Below are 6,238 nucleotides of genomic sequence, written 5' to 3'. Positions count from 1 at the left end.
TTATTTTGAAACCACTGCAAGTAGAACTATAAAACAGTGCCAAGTTCTAGAAGCCTGATTGACTGTCTGTTTCACATGTGGTTTCCAAGAGGCAATCAACTATTAAACTTCCACAGTTTACTAGCCTTAAACTGAAAAATATTTCTAACTTTATGTCCAAAGTAAACTAATTATTTTACCAAATGGTAAAAAATGCCCCCATCTGGGATGAGAAAAGAATATTAGAGTTCTTCTTCCTTTGAAAAGTCCATCTTTATGTCGGAAAAAGAGAGTAACCTAGATGCATTCATTCACTCATTCATTCATCTGAATGTTTACTATGTCTCAGGGACTCTGCTAGTTTCTGAGGTTAAGAAAATGAAATGCAAAATTTTGCTTTCAGTGAGAACAACAGGAAAGCAATTACCCTGCAGTGCTCAGATAGAGGTAAGCACAAGATGTTAGTGCAGCCAATAGGAAGTGCACTTAATACAGACCTCCGAAAAATGATGTCAGAATTGAACATTTAATAGAACACCTTACAGCTGAATCCAGCTTGAAAATGAGTTTCACTTGACCTCCTTAAAGCTAAGAAAAAGGAAAAAAAAGCTAACATTTATAAATTGAAAGACTTCACACACAAAGAAATCTGTGTTCTGATTTCTCTTTAAAAAACAAATATTATGCAGCCATAAAAAGAGATGGAGACTTTACCTCTTTTATGTTTACATGGATGGACTGGATCATATTCTTCTTAGTAAAGTATCTCAAGAAAGGGAAAAAAAATACCCAATGTACTCAATACTATTATGAAATCAATTTATAATCACCCACACTTCCATATGACAGATAAGACATAATTATAGCCCAGAAAGAAGATGAGAAGAGGAGGGCGAGGGGAGGGGAAGGGGGGTGGATGGGTGGAGGGAGGGCAAGCCGTGGGACCTCACCTACTGTGCATATTGCAAGGGTACATGTCAAATATATTAACAGTAGAGTATAATTGTCTAAACACAACAATTAAATAAGTGAGGTGAATGCTATGGTAACCAGTTTGATGTAAACATTCCAAATTGTATATAAAATCAGTACATTGTACCCCATAAATGCAGTAATGTACACAGTCATGATCTAATTAAAAAATGGTCTGATATATGAGGCAAGCATTCCTACATGGCAACATTTGGTAGAACTGAGTAATGGCAATCCCTCTTAGAAGGGCACAAAGTTTACTAGCTCACAACAATCTCCACTACTACCTTTCACTACCCCCAATATTAGGGAGGAGAATGTTATCACTCATCATCACATGTGAATCATTTGTTTGTTTGTTTGTAGAACTATTTCTCTGAATCTGTGTCTCCATATGAAGCAGAAAAATGAAAGGTAGACCAAGATCGTAGCCTGTTTCAAGAAAGTGGGAGTGAGCATATTACTTCTATTTGCCCTTCGTTCATTACATTAGTCTGAAACTCGTACTCCAAGGGTCAGTAGGAATTAGTCAAATGGAGACTGATGGAAGGAGGTAGGAAGAACATAGGGAACAGCATGTGCAGAATGAGGACTGTGTAAGCCAAGCATGGAACTGCAGATATTTCAACAGGACTGGAGAGTGGAGGTGTTTATGATGGAAAAGTAAGAGATGAGCCAGAAACATATCTAAGCCAGTCTTTTTCCAGCACAAAACTCTCTGGCTAACAGCTTTGAGGGGGTGATTCCACCTCAGCCAAAGCCTACTTCTTCATTCCAGAGAGTGAACACCAAGACAAGCCCATATCACCTACTTTATTTGGTTTCCAAATAGGATTGTTAGGCAAAAATACGGAAGGCCCCATTAAAATTGAATTCCAAATAAATAATTTTTCAATAATTTTTAGCATAATATTTGGGACATATTTATACAAAAATTTATTTATTTATTAGCTAAAATTCAAATTTAACAGGGTGTCTTACATTTTTATTTTGCTAAATCTGGTGATGTTTAATGGCTGGATCTTTCAAGAGCTAATTTTTTAATTTTTTCTAATTTATTTCTATTTCCATAATAAAACACTGTAATCAAATTATTACTTTAAAATAACGATGTTGCTAGATGCTCATGCCTATAATTTCAGCACTTTGGGAGGGTGAGGCAGGAGGCTTACTTGAGGTAAGGAATTTGAGACAGTCTAGACAACACAGCAAGATTCCGTCTCTATTAAAAATTTAAAAATTAGCCAGGTGTATCAGCATAGTTTCCAGATACTCAGGAGGCTAAGGTAGGTGGATCATTTGAGCCCAAGAGTTTGAGGTTACAGTGAGCTATGATGACGCCGCTGCACTCCAACCTGGGCAACGGAGTAAGATCCTGTCTCTAAAAATATAAAATAAAATAAAATAGTGCCCAGAGACATGCCCAAATTGGCCTTAATGTGTCAATGGTAAATTAGCCCATTCTTGTATTCGTTTGCTTCTTGCACTCGCCTTCTTTAGGTATCATAACTCTTATCGACCTTGCATAAAACACTATGACATGGAGAAATTACCAAGGGAGTCTCTAAACTATTGATGACCTACATGGAGAAGAAAGGAATGGACAAAAGAGGAGAAGATATGCGTACTCTTTTAGGGCAGCAGTTCTCAACCTGTGGGTTGTGACCCACAGGAACTGTGTTAAAGGGCCACAGCATTAGGAAGTTTGAGAACCACTGCTCTAGGGCAAAAGACCAGCTCTCACATAGCCAAAGAGATCACCAGCTCTTGAAGATTTAGGGAGTCTAAACAAAAAGTTATACTAGTAATTACCTGATGAATTTTAACTAAAGATTTAGTAACTTTTTTTTTAACCAGCTCACATTTAATTATGAAATTTTGAAATTGTACAAGTATTTTGACATTTCCCCCATATTTAGTCTCTGATGACAGGACAATACCAACTAATCACAGGATTTCATGAGTTTAATAAGTTTACCCCTTCAGTTCCTCTTGGCAGCACCCAATATTCCTCTGCAATACCAGACAGACCCAGCAGTGGCCAGCAATAAATTTCTGTTACCCTAGAGTTTAAAAGTTCAAGTCTCTCAGTATTGTGTTGCAGTGGCACTTGGCAAAACTGGCACCTCCTCATAATTGAGGGGCTTTAATGTACCCATGAAATAAGCTGTTTCCCCTTCAAGGGGAAGAAAACAATCACTCTAAAACCTAGCAGGTCGGGCTGTGAGGTCTTTCCTCCTGTCCCATCTCTTCATCTCTTCTGGCTCTCTCTCTCTTTTTTTTTTTTTTTTTTTTTCAGTAGAGCAAGAGAGACCAAATCCTAATCTGAGTTACAAGAATAAGACGGTAATGGCTATAAAAGGAGTGGCCAGGAACAACTGAGATCCTCCTTTACCTGCCACATCCAATGTATGTGCTTCACAGAAAAACAACAAAAATAACAAATCCACAAATACAACAGCTAGAATTACAAAACCCATTCATCCAACGGTGGTGGAAGGCAGGAAAGTAGGAGGGTAAATGGCACAGAGAGAAAACAAAATCCAGGCACAGGGGATGGCAAAGGCTAGAAAATAGCTGCAGAAAAACCTCTGGTCCTTTCAGACTCAGGTGGTGTTAAGAATCCACACACTGGTGTCAGGAAGATTGTGCCTTACGTGCATCAGAGACAAACCTTTCGATTCCTCAGAGAGAAGTGAATATTCAGAAGGCCCTTGGCAGCCTCCCTCAACTCCCACTCATCCCCTTTGGGTGGCAGGCAGCTCAGTGGCCCACAGCAGCTTTCGGTTTGGCCGGAGATGGATGTGGCGAAGGGAACGTCTCTGCAGAGGTTGAACTGCTCAGGGCAGACTGCAGGTACACGGTCTTGTGGAAGAGTCGGTTGCTTACGAAAACCACCAAGGAGAAGAGTCGCAACTGGAAGAGGTATGCTTTTTAGGGGTCTTTGCTTCATTGGCGCCGATAATGAATAAAGGAAAGAGGATAGGGAAGAGGCAGCCACTGATAATGTACGAGGACTGCACTGCTGTGAGCAAAGCCAATGGCAAACCAAACCCAAAGTAGTAAGGCCAGTTCCTTTCTATGTTTGACAACCGGTGGTGCATTTCAATTCCTTTATTGAACCAATGATATTCAAAGCAATATGGTGAGTACTAACCAGCTGACCAACCAGAGGGATAGGAAAGAGGCTCAAGAACATTCCCTAGATAAGGAAAAGAGCCTGCAACAAAAGGCTGAAAAGCATGTCAGCAATTATTTTACTGACACAAGGGAATGGATGAGGCCTCCTCCCTGATACCTCAAATGCCAGGTCAGCTATATCCTGAAACCAAATGGCATTCACGACTTTGCTCAGCACAAACAGGGGGAGCACCCAGAGAGCGCTGAAAATTGATGTGAGGAGGAATTGCAGCCAGGACCAAAAAATTCCATGCAGTGATGGATCACCGATAATTAGGGCTGTTACATACTGAAGCCCAGGAATAAATATTCGATAAAATAAGAGGAGACTACACCAGAAGACTCCCATCATTCCAAGCACAACACTGGAAAATTCTACTAACAATACATGGTTCACTCTCTTGTTTCCACTCCATGCTCTGGGCTCTCCTCTGTGCCAGGACACTACTTGCCTTTCTTTGGAGCTGCTCTTCTCTCTTTTGCTGGATTCAAACATCTAACTTTGAGATGATACAAATACCCCATATGGAGTCTTTGATTCCCATGGCAAGGTCCTAGAGAAATGTTTTGACATTGTCAGCCATCTCTTCACCACCCAAACTATCAACTACACAGAGGAGAGAGAAGCACCCCAAGATCTCTCATCATGTAGGACCAGCAGCTCTGCCACCACTGCTCCCACCTGGCCTCTGGCCCCTGGCCCTCTGTGGGGCTGCAGGCTCCACCGGGTCACTCCCAGGGCCGGGGCCACTGTGCCTGCACTCAAGATTTAGTAACTTTTTAAAATTAATTTTTATTTTAAAATATTAGGGGATACAAGTGTTTTTGTTACATGGATGAACTGTATAATGCTGAAGTCAATGCTTTTTTTTTTTTCAGCAGAGTCTCACTTTGTTGCCTTGTAGAATGCTATAGCATCACAGCTCACAGCAACCTCAAACTCTTAGGCTCAAGCAATTCTCTTGTCTCAGCCTCCCAAGTAGCTGGGACTACAGGCACCTACCTCAATGCCTTTTTTAGAGATGAGGTCTTGCTCTGGCTCAGGCTCAGGCTGGTCTTGAACTCCTGAGCTCAGGCAATCCACCCGCCTTGGCCTCCCAGAGTACTACAATTATAGGCATGAGCCACCGCACCCAACCTTGAAGTCAATGCTTTTAGTGTGCCTGTTATCAGAATACCATACATTATACCTGATAGGAAAGTAAGACAGTATTTGTATATTATTTACCCCAAATGTGGTTTAGTTAAGCTCACATACTTTTTTCCTCCCAATCATTCTCTTTCTTTTTTTCTTCTTTCCTTCCTTTCTTCCTTCCTTCTTTTTTTCTTTCTTTCTTTCTGACAGAGTATCATTTGTGCCAGAGTTCTCACTGGCACAAGGAGAAAACAAAATCCAGGCACAGGGGATGGCAAAGGCTAGAAAATAGGTGCAGAAAAACCTGTGGTCCTTTCAGGCTGGAGTGTCATGACATCAGCCTAGCTCACAGCAACCTCAAGCTCCTGAGTTCAAGTGATCTACCAGCCTCAGCCTCCTGAATAGCTGGAACTACAGGTACCCACCATGACATCTGGATAGTTTTTCTATTTTTTTAGTAGAGATGGGTCATGCTCTTGATCAGGCTGGTCTCCAACTCCTAAACTCAAGCAATCCTCCCACCTCAGCCTCACACAGTGCTAGGATTACAGGCATGAGCCCTAACACCCAACCTCCTTACAATTTTTCAAAACTCTTTAAATGAGGATAAGCTCAATATTTCAATGATGGAGTGATCTCTGGAATGTGTTGTTAAGGAAAAAACAAGGAGGGAAGGAGAGAATATTTATATGTAGCAGTATGCTTCTATTTTCAAAAAGAAACAATAAGATATATACCAAAAACTAATTTTAAGATGGTAACCTATAGGAGAGAGAAAGGTAATGATAAAAGTCAGGTCTTTCTGAATAGATCTTATCTGATAGATTTGACTTTGGAAACACACAAGTGATTTATAATTTTTAAAAATTATATCAAGAATGTAAGTCTTTCCCTAAATATAAAAAAGAAAACAAAATCAATGAATCTGATGAAACTGATTACCTCTGCCATAATCACAGAGAATTATTTATT

At 40.3% G+C, this 6,238-nt stretch overlaps 1 pseudogene; it reads right to left on the bottom strand.

Moving 5' to 3' along the window:
• Positions 1 to 3,714: 3,714 nt before the first annotated feature.
• On the bottom strand, positions 3,715 to 4,751 carry LOC100941406 (annotated as a pseudogene).
• Positions 4,752 to 6,238: the final 1,487 nt, after the last annotated feature.

This window comes from Otolemur garnettii, unplaced genomic scaffold, assembly GCF_000181295.1.
Source record: "Otolemur garnettii isolate 467f Iridium unplaced genomic scaffold, OtoGar3 scaffold00009, whole genome shotgun sequence".
Lineage (NCBI taxonomy): Eukaryota > Metazoa > Chordata > Mammalia > Primates > Galagidae > Otolemur > Otolemur garnettii.
The sequence above is the reverse complement of the archived record's forward strand: the minus strand, read 5'-3'. Positions and strand labels throughout refer to the sequence as shown.